The sequence below is a fragment of the Cricetulus griseus genome, chromosome X, assembly GCF_003668045.3.
Source record: "Cricetulus griseus strain 17A/GY chromosome X, alternate assembly CriGri-PICRH-1.0, whole genome shotgun sequence".
Classification (NCBI taxonomy): domain Eukaryota; kingdom Metazoa; phylum Chordata; class Mammalia; order Rodentia; family Cricetidae; genus Cricetulus; species Cricetulus griseus.
In genome coordinates, this window is record NC_048604.1 from 2,988,900 (window position 1) to 3,009,802 (window position 20,903).

Here is a 20,903-nt window from a genome sequence, read left to right on the forward strand (position 1 = left end):
ATAGAGAAAATGTGGTACATTTACACAATGGAGTACTACTCAGCAGAAAAAAACAATGGAATCTTTAAATTTGCAGATGGAACTAGAAGAAACCATTCTGAGTGAGGGAACCCAATCACAAAAAGACAAACATGATATGTACTCACTCATATGTGGATTTTAGACATAGAGTAAGGGATTACCATTCTACAATCCACACTGCCAGAGAAGATAGTAAACAAGGAAGACCCTAAAAGAGACAAACTTTGTCCCCTGGAGAAGGGGAAAGGGTCACCATCCCCTGAGCAAATTGAGAACATGGGAAGAGGGGGGAGGAAGCTAGGAGACTGAGAAGGGAAGAAAAGGAAGGATGCAGAGGTCATGAGGGAGCAGAAAGGTTGAGTCAGGTGTAGATTAGAAGAAAGGATATGTGATTGGTAGGATTTTAGTTGGGGGGGGGTGGTAGAGGAGGAAGGGAGGGAGAAGGGAACTGGGATCGTCATGTAATTCAATCTTGTTTGTAATTCAAATATATAAAAACTAAAAATAAAAAAAGAAGTTAGCTGTCATGCTTAGCAACCACCCTGGGAGGGACTATAGACCATAACAACCAGTTGACCAATCAACACAGGACAGGTCACCAAAGCCCAGAAGTGCACCAATCCCGAGACTGTTGCATACCCCTAGATACTCCCCTTATACTGTACAATAAATTCCATGCCTCAAGGTTCCCGTGGGTCCTTCTTGCCCTGACCTGCCATGTGGAAAGGACAGAGGGCCTGAGTTAATGCAGTTAACTTGTTAATAATAAAAGACTCTTTGCTTTTGCATCAGAAAAAAAGAAGAATCCCTACAATCTCTAGCTGAGGTAGTCCTACAAAACAGAAGAGGCCTAGATCTACTCCTCCTCCAACAAGGGGGCCTCTGTGCCACCCTCAGAGGGGAATGTTGTTTTTACGTTAACCATTCAGAGTCATTAAAGATAGCATGGCCAGAGTCAGAGAGGGCTTAGAAAAACTCCAAAAGGCAAGAAAACATCAGGAAGCCTGGTACCAAAACTGGTTCTCCACTTCCCCATGGCTTAGCACCCTCCTACCTTCCCTCCTGGGACCCCTTGTGGGACTTCTGCTATTGGCATCCTCTGGCCCTTGGGCCTTCAACCGACTAGTGGCCTTTATCAAACAGCAGGTAGAGTCTGCCACTAGGCCTATTCAAGTTCATTACCATAAACTCTCCTCCAAGGAGGATGACGCCTTGGCTCCCCAACACCACTTGCCTTGGGCTGCTCCCCCCCCCCGCCGCAATGGAACTAGCCTCATGACCCCCATGGCCAGCTTCAGAGGTGCAGACCCGTATGATCACATCTTTCGAGGAAAATGCCTGTGTGCAACAGGGTCAATGTTCCATCTCCCCGCCCCCACAAAAGAACATCAGGCTATCAAACCCCCATGATGGATCCAAATTCCTGTCCTGAGTGGCACAAGAGTCTACCCTGCTCAATCTGCTAGGGCGACAGGCCTCTATCCCCCTCTGCTGCAAAACTTGGCCTTTTCCTTTAATACAAGGAAGGGGGAATATGTTGGGAGCTGTAAAGCTTAGCATGAACCTTTAGGCCAAACTTGACAAGCCACATAATTATAGAACTGTCTTTCGATTATTATAGGCTTCTTAGAAGCATGAGCACTCAGAAGGAACAACATGACCCAGATGTCAATCCTTTGTTCCAACCACAGGACCACTTACCTAAGCAAACCTCCCTTGTCCCACCACTCACCTAGGTAACCCTCCCTTTCCCCATCACTCATGAACTTTTTACCCTGCCAATATCCTCTTTCTATAGTTTTCTAACATCCTGCTTAAACTAACACCTGGCTCTTGGCCTCTTCTCCCCCTCCCCTTTGCCCCATACTACTGACTATATAAGCTAGCCTGGAAAAAATAAAATTCACCACTTGATCAGAATCCTGTCTTGTGGTTATTCTCTCGTGTCTCTTGTCCCCATTCCCCTCCTTGGACTTCTTGCTCTAGGTTGCTGTCCTGAGGGTTGGGACAACTACAATGTAGAGAATAGTAGCATCAACAGAGCAAACAATGAACTGTATTTGATGACTTCCCGCAGGAACATTTATGATCACATGGACCTAGTTGCAGATGGTGATAACTAGAAATAGAAGACTGCTGGCAGCTAGAAACAGACTCAAACTCTCAGGCTCAAACTGACCTGCTATCCTTCTGTGACAGTACACTCTTTCCTAAACCACTGTGACCAGATTGGGAACTCTTTGGTGGGTTTAGTTTTCCCTATCTCCTCCGTATTTCCCAGATCTCTTCTGACTGGTTCTCACTCTATATACCATTTACAAACAAACACCCAACTAATCTAGGCCTACCTTGGTTTATGTAAACTGTTGCATAGGCAGTCTATCTTCAGACTCAGCAGAGCATTGAGGAGAATGAAGAGGAGGAACAGTGTTCCTGCCTTGACACATGTCATCTATACTCTGGCTGTGTTGGCATGGGTAGTTGTTCCTATCTTGGCCTCTAAAACTCTGGGCTCCATCTGCAGACAGGGAACAAATTATTGCTTCAGGAACTGACTGCCTATCCTCTGAGACCAACTGCTTCTGAGATCTGCTCTCCGTGGACTTATTCCATGAAGAACTGTTCTTGGTTGGCATCTGAGGTCTGATGGGAATCTAGAGCTGTAATGCTTGCTAGAAACCTTTCAACTGCTGTCCCTCTGTCAAGAGGAATTTGGGAAGTTTATCTTCCTGTTTGGATTGTCACACTTGTGTGGTGTCCAGCCTGTTTGAATTGCTCCTCCCATGTAAATAAAATCCTAATCATTTTTTCACCCATAGCTGCCTGCCTGTTTCATTCCTGTTGAGGGCAAGACCAAAAGGAAACAGGAGAATCCTATGACTCTCAGAACCAGAGCACAGAGCAGGTAAATTCAGGACAGGAGGTGATCACAGAGCCTACTTTCTAAAGTTTCTTTCAACCATTTCTGCAGTTTTGTTCTTGTGATTGCAAAGTACTGTTTGAAATGAAACACAACACCAGGAAGCATCTTTTGTCTTTCAGTTTACAAACACACAGCCCAGCAGGGAGATTCCCTAATTAGAGTTCCAGATCCTTTCACAGCCAAATGGGGACGGAAATGAGACTGTTGAGTACACATTTTCTGTTCTGTTTTCTTACCTTAGCCTTCTCAAGCTGCCAGCTGTCTTGGTTGTCCTGCTTATTGCTACATCTCTAGTGTCTAGAATGGAGCTTGTCATATAGTTAGTGCTTGTTAAACTCTGTATTAATAGACTGAATGGACAAACAAGTCTTCTAACAATCTAATCAGCAACAGTTTTGTTAATGTAGAACCCTGAAAAATAAATGAAAATTATATTTTATAAAAGTCATATAAACCTTAATAAGTATGTCTTTACAACCAGAAGAAAAGGAAAGAAAGGAAGGAAGAGAAGGGAAGGGAGAGAGAGAGAGAGAGAGAGAGAGAGAGAGAGAGAGAGAGAGAGAGAGAGAGAGAGAGAGAAAGGAAGGAAAGAAGGAAGGAAGGAAGAAAGGAAGGAAGGAAGGAAGAAAGAAAAGAAATCATGGGCTTCACTAATAACAGAATCCAGGGGAAGGGCATGACTTGTTTGGGTACAATAAAATAAGTTGACACTTCTATGCATACTGAGCTATTGAAATCATTTTGTGTCTATCTTGGATGCTAGGTGTACTGGCTAGTTTTGTGTGTCAACTTAACACAAGCTAGAGTCATTTGAGAGGAGGGAAACTCCTTTGAGAAAATACTCCATAAGATCCAGCTTTAGGACATTTTCTTAATTAGTGATTGGTGGGGGAGGGCCCAGCTCATTGGGTAGTGCCATTTCTGGTTTGGTGGTTCTGCATTCTATAAAAAGAAGGTTGAGCAAGCCATGGAAAGCAAGCCAGTAAGCAGCTCCCTTTCATGGCCACCATATCAGCTCCTGCCTCCAGGTTCCTGCCATGTGTGAGTTCCTGTCCTGATTTCCTTCAGTGATGAACAGCAATGTAGAAATGTAAGTCAAATAAACCCTTTCCTTACTAACTTGATTTTGGTCATGGTGTTTCATAACAGCAATAGAAACCCTAAGACACCAGGATTATTTATTGTCAGCAGTCAGTTCTGGTTTTTTCTTTTGAGAATGTATTGAATGAAAGAATATTTTCAATAAAAATAAAAAAATAGTCAAGCAAACAAGCAACAACTAGGGTAAAAATCACTGAATATGTTATGTACACTTACCCCGCAAAGGCTGAGAGGAACAGAAAACAAAACCACAGGGCAAGGCCTGTGCCAAGGAGGCTTAGGCCTGTTACCAGGCAATCATAGAAGGACTCTCCAAAGAGAGTTATATGAATAGCAATTTTTTCCAAGGAAAAACATAACTATTATCTTCATATTAAAAGTATTTTTTCTTTTTATTTAAATTAGAAACAAGCTTGTTTTACATATCAATCCCAGTTCCCTCTCCCTCCCCTCCTCCTCTGGCCCCCACCGACCCCCTATCCCATCTCTTTTCTGCTCCCCAGGAAGGGTGAGGCTGTCCATGGGGGATATTAAAAAGTCTGTCATATCATTTGGGATAGGGCTTAGGCCCTCCCCCATGTGTCTAGACTGAGAGAGTATCCCTCTATGTGGAATGGGCTCCCAAAGTCCATTTGTATACTAGGGATAAATACTGATCCACTACCAGAGGCCCCATAGAATCAGTTCTACAGTTTACTTATATGAATTTTGCATGGTGAGGGCCAAGTCTTAGGAGTTTTAATCTGGCAAAATGATGAAGGATGAATTGTGATGTAAAGATAGGAAAATGAGAAAAAATAGGGCATAATGGAAATGAAAAAATTCAGGCAGGAACTAGTCAAAGACAAGCTGCAGGAACAGCTGTTATAGTTCAATTGGGAAACAGTTGAAAAGAACTGCATTCTAGTGAAATTGAACTTGAAATGACCCAATGCCTCAGAAAAATTTTGGTTTTTGTTTTTGGTCATTGTTTTGTTTTGAGAAAGCATGTTGCTTTGCAGCTTTCTGGGTCCCCAAACAGACAAAATGAAATAAGTTCTTGCTCAAGGGGACTTCCCTATAAAATGAACAATGAACTTTACAATGACACTGAGCAGAAACTGCACTTTGGTATTTTCCCAGATTAGTGATATTCAGTCTGATCTGCTTTCATGATACTGGGCAGCAGAAATTAACAGAAACTGCATGTTAGCCATATCATTCTAAGGAACACAGTCAGTAAGACAAAATGACAGCCCACAGAATGGGACAGATCTTCACCAACCCCACATATGACAGAGGGCTGATCTCCAAAATATACAATGAACTCAAGAAGCTAGTCTCCAAAACACCAAACAATCCAATTAAAAAGTGGGGTGCAGAACTAAATAGATAATTCTCAATAGAGGAATCTAAAATGGCTGAAAGGCACTTAAGAAAGTGTTCAACATCCTTAGCCATCAGGGAAATGCAAATCAAAACAACTCTGAGATACCATCTTACTCCTGCCAGAATGGCTAAAATAAAAAACACGAATGACAGTATGCTGGAGAGGATGTGGAGAAAGAAGAACACTCCTCCACTGCTGGTGGGAGTGCCAACTTGTACAGCCACTTTGGAAATCAGTGTGGCATTTCCTCAGGAAAATGGGAATCAGTCTACCACAAGATCCAGCAATTCCACTCTTAGGCATATAACCAAAAGATGCACATTCATACAACAAGGACATCTGTTTAACAATGTTCATAGCAGCACTATTTGTAATAGCCAGAAACTGGAAGCAGCCTAGATGTCCCTCAACCGAAGAATGGATAGAGAAAATGTGGTACATTTACACAATGGAGTACTCCTCAGCAGAAAAAAAGCAATGGAATCTTGAAATTCGCAGGCAAATGGATGGAACTCGAAGAAACCATTCTGAACGAGGTAACCCAATCACAGCAAGACGAACACGGTATGTACTCACTCAGATGTGGATTTTAGACATAGAGTAAAGGATTACCAGCCTACAATCCACACTGCCAGAGAAGGTAGTAAACAAGGAGGACCCTAAGAGAGACATGCATGGTCCCCTGGAGGAGGGGAAAGGGACAAGATCTCCTGAGCAAATTGGGAGCACTGGACGAGGGGAAGGAGCTAGGAGAATGATAAGATGAGAAGAGGAGGGGTGCGGAGGACATGAGGGAGTAGAAAGGTTGAGTCAGGGGAAGAATAGAAGAAAACAAGGAGACACCATAATAGAGGGAGATATTTTAGGTTTACAGAGAAATCAGGCACTAGGGAAATGTATGGAGAGCTACAAAGATGACACCAACTAACAATCTAAGCAACAGAGGAGAGGCTATCTTAAATGTCCTCCCCTGATAATGAGATTGATGACTGACTTATATGCCATCCTGTAGCCTTCATCCAGCAGCTGGTGGAAGTAGAAGCAGACACCCACAACTAATCACCGAACTGAACTGGAACCCAGTTGCAGAGAAGGAAGAGTGAAGAGCAAAGGGGTCCAAACCAGGCTGGTGAAACCCACAGAAATAGCTGACCTGAACATCAGGGAGCTCTTGGCCCCCAGACTGATAGCTGGGATACTAGCATGGGACTGATCCAGACCCCAAGAATATGGGTTTCAGTGACGAAACCTCAGAAATCTACCGGTCCTCCTGTAGTAGATCAGTAATTATCCCTAGAATAGGAATGGACTTTGGGAGCCCATTCCACATAGAGGAATACTCCCTGAGCCTAGACACACGGGGGTGGCCTAGGCCCTATCCCAAAGGATACGATAGACTTAACACCCTATGGAAGGCCTCACCATCCAGGAGGAACAGAAAGGATATGTGATAGGTAGGGTTTTAGTTGAGAGGGTGGTAGGGCAGGAGGGGAGGGAAAGGGAACTGGGATTGTCATGTAAAACAATCTTGTTTCTAATTCAAATAAACATTTTTCTCCCATTTTGTGGATTATCTCTTTGATTTGTTAATTAGATATTTTTCTCCAAAGAAGCTTTTTAATTTGATATAATACCATCTCTCAACTTTTGGTTTTAAGTTTTGCCTATTCAAGCCTTAGATATTTACTGCCCATGCCTATTACTAGAAGTGTTTTCCACTACTAGTATCTATGTATTAAGGTCTTTGATTCATTTTGAGTTGCTTTCTGTACAAGGTGGGAGATACGGGTCAGGTTTCCTTTCTTTTCATGAGGATATCTAATTTTCACAGCCCCACTTTTAGTTAAAGATTCTGTCTTTAATGTATGTTACTGAGGGGTTTTATTGATAATCAGATGGCTATAGATATGTGGGTTAATTTCTAGGTCTGTTATTATATTCTATCATTCTGTATGTCTTTGTTTTTGACAGTGCCATGCTTTTTTTCATAGCTCTGAGGAGTAGTTGGAATTCAGGTATTGTGGTACCTCAATTACTTTTTTCCCTCAGGATACTTTTAGCTATTTGGGGTCTTTTGTGAGGCCATGTAAAATATGGAATATTTTCTTACTTCTGTGAAGAATATCATTGGAATTTTGATGAGAATTGCATTTTTTGTGTAGCAATTTTCTTTGAGATTGAAACATTCCATCTCCCAGGCAATCTTCTTAAAAGCAAAAGGTAAACAACTCAAAATAACTCCAGGAAGTCCTTGCAACTAACCAGATTCAGTAGTCCCCTCCCTCCCAGAGTAAGTACTAACTTACTCAACTATCTAAAGATAGTTGAGGTTCATTCTTAGAGAAGACTAGCTGCAAAGAAGACTCCGAGACCAGCTTTGGAGCCTATCCTGGAACTTGATCTGTTGACCAGGCTGGCCTCAAACTCAGAGAGATCCACCTGCCTCTGCCTCCCGAGTTCGAATATATACATTTATACATATACGTATCATGCTTGCAATAACAATTAGTTAGAAAGAAATTAGTAAGAAACAATTAGTAAGAAAAGGTCAAGAATTTGAAGGACAGCTGGGAGGGGCATATGTGAAGAAAGGGAAGGGAGAAGTGTTATAATCATCCTAATCAGAGAGAAAGAAAGAGAGCAACAGCACAAATGTGAAACCTTTATTTTATGGGAACAACTGATGCTAGCTAGCTAGAGTTGAGAAATTAGCATCAATTTAGAGAACAGCATTTTTGAGCATTTTAAATCCAGTGTGGTGATATATTGTTTATGGTTCATTAAAGCAACTGGAGATAAAAATAGCAAACCAGCCATACTAGTTAGCTATAGAAGCTAGGTGGTGTTGGTGGTGGTGGTGGTGGTGCTGGTGGCACACACCTTTAATCCCACCACTTGGAGGTAGAAGTAGATGGATCTCTGTTAGTTCAAGGCCACACTGAGCTACATGAAATTGATCCAGTTCTAAAGAGAGACAGTTCACACAAAGATGATCTCAGCACTTGGGATCACATGCCTTTAATCCCAGCACTCATGACAGTTATTTAAGACAGGAATAGGGTCTCAAAGCTGGCATTCATTCTCCAGCCACACTGAGAATAGTAAGGCATTTATTCTCAGTCACACTGAAGAGAAGTTACAGTCTGAGGCTTGGTGAGAGTTCGTGGAGACAGGAGCATCCTTTTCAGCCTGAGGTAGAGGTAAGAGATAGTGGCTTGGCTGCTTTGCTTTTCTGATCTTCAGTTTGACTTTAATTAATCATAAACAATATATCACCACACAGAATAATTTTTGCTCCTGATTTTAGGTTTTTAAAATACCCTTAGTAATACTGAAGCATGTTTTTTTCTACTAGGTTTTTCAAGTATTTATCATGAGTAGTATTGTTAGTATATAATGTTTTTATATATTGTGATATTTATGTGGTTTTCTCTTTGATTCCATTTATTTGGGATTATATTTACTGACTGCACATGTCAAACTGTCCTTATTATTATGTATGATTTCAACTTGTGTTCATCAAGGAAACTGGTCTATAGTTTTTTGCTGTGTCCAAATATGGTTATTAGGCCAGGCATTGGTGGCGCAAGCCTTTAATCCCAGCACTCGGGAGGCAGAGGCAGGCGGATCTCTGTGAGTTCGAGGCCAGCCTGATCTCCAGAGCGAGTGCCAGGATAGGCTCAAAAATTACACAGAGAAACCCTGTCTCAGAAAACAAAACAAAACAAAACAAAACACAAAACCAAATATGGTTATTAGTCTGGAGAGATGCCTCAGTGGTTAAGAGCACCTGGTGCCTTTTCAGAGGACTAGACTAGGGTTTGGTTCCCAACACCCACATCATGGTCTACATACATATGTGCAAGCAAAGCACTCATATGCATAAAATGGAAATAACTCAACTATGGTTATGATATCAGGGCAATGAGTACTTTCTGGAAGAGCTTGATGAACACTGGTGTTAATTCTTTAAAGATCTGATAGAGCTAGTAAATCTGTCCAGTCCTGGGTTTGATTTGATGAAAAATTCATTACTGCTTTAGTTTTTGTAAGTTGTATGCATCTGACAATGTATCCATTTTCTTGTATATCTTGTAATTTACTAAATTATATTTTTTCAAAATTTACCATAATGATCTTCTATACTTCAGTCCCATTTGTTGTAGTATCCTCCTTTTCCTCTGACTTTATTAATTTCCATATAATTTTTCTTTTATAATTTGAGGGGGATGGCATTTTATTTTATTTTTTACAGTGAATTTCTTTCATTTTTCCTTTTATTGAAAATAGGTTCTTTTCTCATACAATATATCCTGATTATAGTTTTTCCTCCCTCTACTCCTCCAAGTTCCTCCCCAATTCCCTTCCCTTTGTGATCTACTTCCTTTCTGTCTCTCATTAGAAAAAAGTAGGCTTCTAAGAGACAACAACTAGACATGACACAAAGTGTACTAAGATAAAGCAAAAACTATCATATTGAAGTTAGACATGGCAACCCAACAGGAGGAAAAATGTCCCAAGAGCAGGCAAAAGAGTCAGAGACCCACTCAATCCCATAGTTCTCATATAGCTAATAGCTATAATATATCCACAGAGGACCTGGTGCAGACCCATGTAGGCCTGTGATTGCTGCTTCAGTCTCTGTAGGTTGGGATTAAAGGTGTGCACCATCACTGCCTGGCAGAATGACTATTTTTACTACGTTAATCTTACAAACCCATGAGCATGGGAGCTCTTTCTGTCTTCTACTATCTTCAATTTCTTTCTTCAAAGTCTTGTTTTTATAATAGAAGTCTTTCACTTGCTTGGATAGAGTTATCCTCAGATGTTTTGTATAGTTTCGGGCTATTGTGAAAGGTGTTGTTTCCCTGATTTTTTCCTCAGGCTATTTGTCTTTTGTATATAGGAGGGCTACTGATTTTTTAAAGAAATCTATTTTGTATTCAGCCTCTTTACTGTAGGTATTTATCAGTTGTAGGAGTTCCCTAGTAGAATTTTTGTGGTCACTTATGTATACTATAATATCATCTGCAAATAACACTTTGACTTTTTCATTCCCAATTTGTACCACATTGATTTTTAATTGTCTTATTGCTCTACCTAATATTTCAAGTTCTAGACTGAATACACTTGGAGAGAGTATATATCTTATCTCTGATTTTAGGGAAATTACTTTAAGTTTTTCTCCTTTTAATTTGATGCTGGCTAGAGGCTTGATATAAAATGACTTTATTATGTTTAGGTATGTTCCTTGTATCCATAATCTCTCCAAGACCTTTATCATGAAGGGCTACAAAGGCCTTTTATGCATCTCATGAGATGATCATGTGGTTTTCTTTCTTTCAGTTTGTTTACATGGTAAATTACATTTACTGATTTTTGTATATAGAACCATCCCTGCATCTCCAAGATGGTAGAACTCGGAAAAAAATCCTAAGTGAGGTAACCAAGACCCAGAAAGACAAACAAGTAAGTGGAGTACAGGTTTTTGTTTAGGACATGAGTACAAGTTTTTAAAATATGTCCTCATAATTCTTTGGATTTTCTTAGTGTCTGTTTTTATGTCCCCCTTTTCATTTCTGATGTTGTTAATTTGGATATTTTCTCTCCACCTTTTAGTTAGTTTGGATAAGAGTTTGATGATCTTATTGATTTTCTGAAAGAAGTAACTCTTTGTTTATTTGATTCCTTGTGTTGTTTTTTGTTTCTATTTTATTTGTTTCAGCCCTGAGTTTGATTATTTCTTGCTATGTGCTTCTTTTAGGTGTGATTTCTTCTTTTCCTTCTAGAACTTTCAGGTGTTCTGCTATATTGCTAGTATGAGATTTCTCCAGTTTTTTTATATGAAGGCACTTAGTGCTATGAAAGTTCTTTTTAGAACTGCTTTCATCATGTTCTATAAGTCTGGATATGCTGTGTATTCATTTGCATTGAATTCTAGAAAGTCTTTAATTTCTTTTTTTATTACTGTGTTGATCCATTTTTCATTCAGTAGAGAGTTGTTCAGTTTCCATGAGTTTGTAATGTGTTTCTGTTGTTGAAATCCAGCTTTAACCCGTGGTGGTCTGATAGGATTCAGGGAGTTATTTCAATTTTCTTGTATCTGTTGAGACTTGCTTTGTGTCAACAGTATTTGGCCAATTTTGGAGAAAGTTCCATGAGGTTCAGAGAAGAAGGTATATTTTTTTGTGTTTGGGTGGAATGTTCTGTAAATATCTGTTAGGTCCACTTGGTTTACAACATCCATTAGATATAATTGTCTAATTTGTTTCTTTTTATCTGAATATAGCAGTCTCTCAACTTTGCCTTAAATATATGACCTTATTTCTTCCTGTTTATCTATTTTACTGGTGATTCTCACTTAACCTTTAAATGTGACTTTTTGAGTTTTAATTTACAAGATTTCAAATTTTCCGAGTCTAGCTCATTGATGAATTTCATGTCTTGTTTTGACTTTGATTTATTCATTTGTTTATCCACTTTAATATAATTGTTTTAAAAATGACTTTTGAAATTTTATTTTGATCTTTTAAAATTGTATGTGTGTTGTATGTATGTGTGCATATGGTGCACATGTATGTACAGGTGCACTTGGTTATCTGAGTGTGTGTGGCGACAAGAAGACAATGTTAATATCTTTCCTGAATCAATTAGCTCTATCTTGTCTTTTTTAGATGGAGTCTTTCACTAAAGTGAAGTACTTGTTAGGTTAGATTGGCTGGCTTGTCAGTCTCCAGGATCCTCTTGTCTCTGCCTCCCTGTGCTGGATTTACAAGCACCTACTTCTGTGCCCCACTTTTATTTGGATTCTGGATAGCCAAACTCAGGTCCTTAGACCTATGAAGCAAGCACTTTATCCAAAATGCCATCTCTATTGTCATATGATTTTATTTTGCTACTGAAGCATTAAATATTTTTTGAGAAATTACATTGCCTTAATTTGTCATGTTTCTGAGTTTCCCTACTCTTATTTGTGCATCTGTTGGGTAGATACCTCTTTGAGGATAAGAGAAATAAAGAATAAAGGATGAAGGAATTAAAGACAATAGTATAGGAACTAAAAAGAAATCAAATAGAGTGCAAAGAACACCAGTAATAGTTTAGCCATGTTTGTCCAAAAGCTCTGTGGAGACGTAAGTGGAGAATTGGGAAAGATGGTATATATAGAGAAAAGACATAAGTGAGAATGAGGTGTGTTTGAGGTCAGCAAGTAGCTCAGGTTGGTGGATGCTTGGGTTTCATTTAATATATGTGCAGATAATAAGCTGAAAAGGGAAGTTTAGGCAACATTAGGTGACTTTTTCATGCCAGGGACATAAAACAAATCCTATAAAGAACAAAGAAATAATTTAGGATTGCTGAGCAGGTGGATTTCATTTTGGGGAATTTATTCTGTCAGCAAATATAGGGTAGACCAGACAGGGAGATGAGGGTATACTAGCAGGAGAGAAGGTTTGTGTTACATAGAGGACTCGAGCTCATTTCTGTTCTACTTCACCCTACCTTTACTGGAGATGCATGAGAAGGAAGAAGAACCACTCAACTGTTCCCTTGTACTCAGCTGTCAGCTCTTCCCTGCCTGATCCTGCAGCCCCTATGGTCCTCAAAACAAATTGTCCTCATCTCTTGAATATCCTTTATCCTGTCAAAGAGGTCTTTTTCAAGCACTAGTGATTGTTATGAAATTAAAGAGGCAAGGTTTTCCTTAAGATGTGGGAAATATCTTATGAAGTTTCTAGAAGCTGGCTGCACACCCAGGTCAATTAAACTCTGCTCAGGGAGGCACAGATGTACACATTTGCACAGTGTGGGGCAAGTAAGGTGAAAAAAGAGCTTCCTGCTGGCTTGAGACTTTGTAATAGCTCTTCAGCCTCTACCTCAGTAGGTGGCTGAGACTGTCTTTCCTGTCTGCAGGTTCACCACTGCCAAGTCCGCTCACCCCAGCCACAGCCCTGTGTGATGTGCATCAGCGCCCAGGTATATACACTGGACCTCACCTCACCAAAAGGTCTCTTGTTCAGCACTCCTGCTCTCAAAGCCCTCAGTTTCTTCATGTGTGGAATTAAACTCATGGCAATTCCTGCTTTGTCTACCTCTCACAGAGCTGCAGTAAGGGTCCCAAGAGATGTCAGCTATAAAGAGCTGTGCTCCAGGGCTGAATCATCACTGTAGTTATTATACAAGATGATTTTTCCTGGGCCACGCAGCAGTGTACCCAGTATTGCTCAATAAAGAATTCCTGGTGGTGCTTCTACCACTGATGATTTGATGTATGAGACAAAATGACAATTATGAGATGAAATTGGGCAACTTTGTGTAGCAGCCATCAGTGAGGGGGTTATGGAGGAGGGGGCACTCCTGCTATCAACTCCCCTCCTCCATCAACCACTCTGCTATGGATGGTTCTCTGTTCAGCCTTTGCTTCTCTTTATTTTCCGTTCAGTGAGCTCATCTCACTGCCTGTTCTCTGATTTTCTCCCAGTTTCTCCTTCCTTAAATTTGTTTCCATTCTCTCTTACTCTTTTTCTTGCTAATGAAACTGCCTCTTTTGCTTGCCTTTGACTCGGCATTTCACTGTCTCCCTTTTTGTTTCTCCTTTCCCCCCTCCTCTTCATGTCTTTCTGCTGCTCTGTTAAGAGGCTCTGGAAGGAAAGCCTCCCAGCCAGCGTTGCTAAGCAACCCACTATCACATGACCAGCCTTACATTTTGTGCTTGCTTCTCCTTCACAGCTCTGCTACTCAGACTTTGTACTGTATAGCTCAGACTGAGCAGACCCCAGTAAAGAATGAGCAGAATTCACTCACTTCTAGTTAAGTAAAGGTGTCAGCTTTGCTCTGGGATCTCTAAGTTACTGGAAATGTGATAAGAAAAACAGTTAAGGAACTAGCAATCACAAAAATGTCATGTATTCTTGTAAACAGCTCACTAGAAATGATGGCTTAACTTTGGATCAACGTAACTTCCAAGTACACTATAAAGTACTTACCAGAGGTGTGGAATCACTTAAAATGTGCAAAATCAAATTATACTTACTTGTATGTAGCAGAATTCTAATTGATATTAGTAACAAAAACCCAGAGACAGATATTGGGGTTCAAGCTGAAGATCAGAGAAGCAGAGCGGCTGACCACTAGAGACTTCTTACCTCTACCAGTGCTCAGACGGAAGGGGTGATCCTGTCTCTACGAATCCTCAGACTGCAGCTCCAGACTGCATTTGAGCCGCATCTCTTCCCACCTTATATTCTTCTCTCTGCTGATCCATATCACTTCCTGTTTCTACTTCCTGAGTGCTGGGATTTGAAGTGTGAACCATCACCACCTGACTCTGTTTCTCTTTGAGACTGGATCAATCTAATATAGCCCAGGGTAGCCTTGAACTCACAGAGATCTGTTTGCCTTTACTCTGGAGTCCTGGCCTCTGTGGATAACTAGTGGCTTAGCTCTGCACTCCGATCTTCAGGCAAGATTTATTTGTTAAAGCACAAACAAAATATCACCAGACTTTTGACTTCTTTTTATTATGAAAGTTTATAGGTATACAATCAAAATTCTTTTATTTATTTTGAAGTTTTTGGTTTTAAAATTAAAATATAAGTACATCATTTCCCTCTTCCCTTTCCTCCTGCCAATCCTTCTCATGTAGCCCCTGTCTCCCTCTCAATTTCATTTCCTTTTTTTCTTTAATTGTTGTTACGCATGCACACACACACACACACACACACACACACACACACACACACACCACCACCACCACCCTCACACACATTAATTATAATTATATGTATATGATTTTAGGACTGGCCAACTGGTATTGGATAATCAACTGGTGGACTCTTCGGGGTGCAATATTCTCTAAGGAAGTTCCAGAAAGTATTTACAACTCATATCAAGTTTTCTACCCTAAATGCTTTCTACTGGTTCTTCAGGTCTTCCACCTTCTCTGATCTTCAGAGGTTGCTTCACTTGGTCCATTTGGTCTCTTTCTTGCAGTTTGGGAGGGGGTGTTAGAGTTTGTATGAGAGTCAAGTAAAAAACCAGGATTTCTCTGGCTTGGCCCATGCTAGCTCACCATGGATCTGTTGTATCCCACAACACAGATTCTATCTGGTTGTCCCTCTCTCTATCATCTTCTTTGTTCTGGTGACTGCTGCTCTCTGCTGCCACTTCAGGCATAAGGATAATAAGTTACCATGCTCAGGGAACCCTAGTGGTTTTCTTAAATCCTGAGAACATCTCAGTAAATTCTTTTCCAGCTAATTACTTCTTAAATTATCCAGTCTGAGGAAGTTTCATGTTTTCTGTTGGGACTTTGACTAATATATGAGACCATAAATTTAAAAGTGGGCAAAAGAGATATCAGCTTGAACTTTACCTGGAAAATGGCAGGTATCAAGTATTTGAATAGATGTGGTTATTTTCAAAATCAAATTTTAATGGACAAAGCCTATGACAGATGTCCAACAGAGTTACTTCAGGGAATGGAAAAAACAATTCCAGTGGATTGAGATTATGGTAGTTACCTTCATAATAATGACCAATTGAGTTTTTTGTATCTTTCTTCTATTTAATTTAATTTATATTAGAAACAAGTTTCTTTTACATGCCAATCCCAGTTCCCTCTCCCTCCCCTTCTCCCCTACCCCTCACCGACCCCCTGTCCCAACCCGTTTCTGCTCTCCTGGGAGGGTGAGGCCTTCCATGGGATATCTTCAAAGTCTGTCATATCATTTGGAGCAATGCCTAGATCCTCCCCAGTGTGTCTAGGATGCTGGCATGTAGAAGACTGCAGACAGATCCATATCTATCACCATGCAAAAAACAAGTCCAAATGGATCAAAGACCTCAACATAAATCCAGCCACATTGAGAAGAGAAGGTAGGTGGTACCCTTGAACGGATTGGTGCAGGAGACCGCTTCCTAAGATAACACCAGCAGCACAGACACTGAGATCAGAAATTAATAAATGGGACCTCCTGAAATTGAGAAGCTTCTGTAAGGCAAAGGACACAGTCAACAAGACAGCCCACAGAATGGGAAAAGATCTTCATCAACTCCACATCTGACAGAGGGCTGATTTCCAGAATATACAAAGAACTCAAGAAGCTAGCCATTAATTGAGATTTAAAGCGAATCTGTAGCAATACATACCTCATCATTCTTGATTTCTGGAGTTATTAAGGTATTTCTTTCCCATTTCACTATGTCTAGGCATCTAAGATTTTAAGAGGAACCTAGAGTACTGAGCCATTAAGGTCAGGCATTGTTTCTGTTGCATACTTGATTAATTGGCTTCATGGTACATAGCTGTCTGTTGCTGGATACTAGGGGTATTTTAAAACTTTCATGTGTGTAGGAGGGTGGGTGCGTTGTGCATGAGTGTGTGCCACCATGTGTATGTGGATGTCAGATGACAACTTGTGGGAGTTAATTCTCACATTCTACCATGTGGGCTCCAAGGAAGTTCAGTCATCAGGCTTGGTGGCAAGCCTACCCACCTAGCCATCTCATAGACTTTCTCTTTAGTAAAGCTTGCTTCTTTCTCTTGACTCCACTCTTTTCTCCATAGTCTTTCTCCATTTTTCTCCTCAGTGGAATCTGGAACAGAAAATGAAAACTAGGTTGTAAATGCTTACAAATCTTCTCTGGTTTACACCTGAAATCCTGGTTTAAGAAACACCCAATTGTCAAGATTTTGACATCTTTATTCTCCAGTTATGTTTTGACAACTTCCCCTAAAGCTATGGGTGACTCATGTCTACCATCTTTGATGAAGGTAGAAGAGGGTCTTAAGTAAAATCCAATGAAACACAGTATGTACAGGTTAATGTCCCCAAATATCTTAACTTGTGATTGCTGTAATATGTTGTCTATAGATGATTTGAGCAATTAGATCCATTTACCCCTAGAAGCTCTCCTGCTTTTCTCATAACTGGGAACTTCTTGAGAGCTGGCTTGGAGATTGTAGCTGAGGAGTGCACCTCACTAAAAAAGTAATAATAGTAACAGTATTAATACTCTCCATCCTACTACTAGGTTGTCCTTTTCCACCAAGTGTGCAGCTTCTAAAGGGTTCATGTGGAGTGTTGAGGGAGGTAGATCAACTAAATCAATTCTGATGACTAATAAGGTAGCAGATATGGCAGCCAGATTGCTTACACATCTCTGAACTGAAAGTTTCTTTTAGAGTAAGACTGTAAGCAATAAACAAACCAAATAAACAAACAGGGAGGCTAGAAAAATGACTTCCTAAGGGCTCCATTTATCACTGAAGATATTTTGGAAGCCCTTTGGATCCAGCACACATGATGAGTTCTAGGGATACCATATTTTTAGGTTACTTGCACATTTTTAAGTGTGTTGTTTTTCTGTAGTTGTCCCAACCCTCAGGACAGCAACCTAGAGCAAGAAGTCCAGGAGGGGAATGGAGACAAGAGATGAGAGAGAATGACCACAAGACAGGATTCTGATCAAGTGGCAAATTTTATTTTTTCCAGGCTAGTTTATATAGTCAGTAGTATGGGGTAAAGGTGGGGGGAGAAGAGGCCAAGAGCCAGGTGTTAGTTCAAGAAGGATGTCAGAAAACTATAGAAGGAGGATATTGGCAGGGTAAAAAGTTCATGGGTGGTGGGGAGAAGGAGTGTTATCTAGGTAAGTAGTGGGACGAGGAAGGTTTGCTTAGGTAAGTGGGCTTGTGGTTGGAACAAAGGATTGTCGTCTGGGTCATGTTGTTCCTTCTGGGTGCTAATGCTTCTAGAAGCCATTTATAATCAAAAGACAGTTCTATAACCCTGTGGCTTGCCAAGTTTGGCTTAAAGGTTCATGCCAAGCTGTATGGCTCCCAACAGTTTTTATACAGAATTAATCATTCTATAGACTCTGTAGAGAGTACAGCTGCTGATAACAGCCTCCTAGACAGACATACTGTTCTAGCATACAATGCTGATCTAGAACCTAAAAATCCATTGGAATTTCTGATAATATACAGGATAAACAGCACAGTTTTGTATGCAGAATCCAAACCTTCTACTTATTACTGTTTTATTGCTAGCCTCAATTTTACGTTCCCTGGAGGTTTCACTTTGTTAACCAGCTGATCTATCAACAATGCCTAAATAATGGAATTTAAAAAATACTTTAAAAAACACAAATTGGCTGAGTATAGTAATTAGCACAGACATATAACTTTTCTTGTGCAATTACCTTGGCTGGTGATGAGTTCACTAAGAGATGGAGACAGGTGTAGGAACAAGGTCATTGAAGATATCTGTTTCTTTGGGATTTACTTACATTTAAAATACATGATTGAATCATTTGGGGTCTCCCAAGGATCAGGCTCTAGCTATAGAGATGTAGGAATACAAGGAATTTTAAGGGGAGAATCTGTGAAGAATAAAAGGGACAGGACTTGTCATGGAGAATCTTCTACTCAATGTGTATCTGATAAACTCTTTAGGCATTCTAGAATTGAGCCCTGGAGCAAGGGTTTCCCCATTAAAGAAATCCCACATTAGTCAGAAATGGCTACTCTTTTCTCTGCAAGGCATTATATTTTGGCCTACCTAGGAAATTCAGTCTAACTTTAAAAAGTAATGTGGATCATGAAAAGAACAATAGCCAAAGGCTTTTAGTTCAGTGTACTCATTTCAGTTGAATTGCAGCCTCTTGCTTAAGAGAGACCTTAATGGTGGCACTTATATGCCTATAGAGTTTGAGAGAGACCTTAACGGTGGCACTTATATGCCTATAGTTTGGAGAGAGAAGTGCTTTTGGTTCTTGTATTCTGTCTTTGTATTTACTTTACAATATTTGGCCCTGTGGCCTTTAAGTAGCATGAATTATATGTACTGGAGTCTCTGTGTATGAAAATGCTTTACTTGGAAGCAAGGGTAATATGTGCTGAGTAGGATTCTTCTCAAAGAATGACCTTGTCCAAGGTCTTGAGAATAAAGGTGAATGTGGGTTTTAAAATATCTTTGGATGTTGGGTATGGTGGAGTACACCTATAATCATAGTGCTTTGTAGGCAGATATAGAATTACTATGAGTTCTTGGCTAGCCTTGGCAACAGAAAGAGACCAATTCTCAACTCCTTTCCTTCTCTTCCTTTGCCAAATCCTTGGGAAGAATACTTTATTTTGGGAATATGTTAGATACAGAGATGAAGACCCCTATCAAATCTCCTATGGTCAGAGAAGCACTTGGGTCACATAATGATGTGTGTTCTAGAAACCTGCCATTTGCAGAACTTCACAAGAGATACTCAGCAGTCAATATTGATTCTTTCTTCCTGAACATTCAGATCCACATTAAATATAAAATTTCTATAGAGGCTTTTATCTTACCTATCTTCTAGTATATCTTGTATTGAGGCTTTGCAGCTCTAGAACTTCACTAAGAAACATTAAAAATAATGTGGTTCCATAGAATGTCATCTCTTTGCCTCTGAGAGGCTTTGGTCCTATTGCCAGATGCTACAGTACATAGAACAAGGTCCTTCCAGGGACACGTCTCCTAGGCAAAGCTCTTACCCATAACTAAATTAGTATCATCAATTAAGTTCCTGTGTTTCTAGGATGTAGTAATTTGTGCAGGCTTGTTGATTCATTTCTTGTACTCTGGAACAGAATTTTTAACACATTCTATTTGGTATATGAAGAACACAATCTGTGCTAATATTAATGGTGGTATCCAATAGTTACTAAGTTGTTATTTGCTTAGGGATATAAACATTTCTCACTTAACCCCCAGCTATTGCAAATGTACTATGTACCATTATGGAGGCTTGGAGTTGGGGCTGGTATTGTGAGAGCTTTGGCAAGTTGAAAGTTAAGCACTGTTTAACTTGGAACAAACATTTAGACACAGTGGAAAAATACCTTCCTTCAAACCATATGCTTTCCAAAATTAAAAATGTACCATTAGAAAAGCACATGAATTCAATCAAGGAGCTGGACTTTGTATTCAGGGAACCAAATGATACCAAATATGAGATTCTGCCAACTTCAGACTCAATGCCTCTTCATTTTCTTTCTCTCGTCTTTCCCTCTCTTTTCTCTTTCTCCTGATTCCCCTGCTTCAGCCCTTGTCTCTTGGACAATGAATCTTGTTGTAGTGAATATATTCTCTTCTAAATTGCTTTTGGCTTCCTGGTAGTGAGTGCTTTTGGGAGACATTTTTTCTTTCCAAATATGTGTAGTCAGGAAATATTTTTAGAAGAGTGGATTAAAGGTTGGAAAAAATAACTTCAATAGTGTTCTATTCTCCTTTGCTCCATTTAAGAATTATTAGTACTTGTTAAGCACTTTGTGTTTCTCTCATTGCATCGGGGTATGTTCCTGCCAGAGTTACATTCTTCTTCTCATTTCTATTAGACTGAAGTGCTCCTTGAGGGCAAAGACTATATGTTCCTCACTATTGACCAGTTTCTAAGATAGGAGCAAAGGATCAACAAAACATTGTTGAACCAATACTGTGGCTCCATTACTGG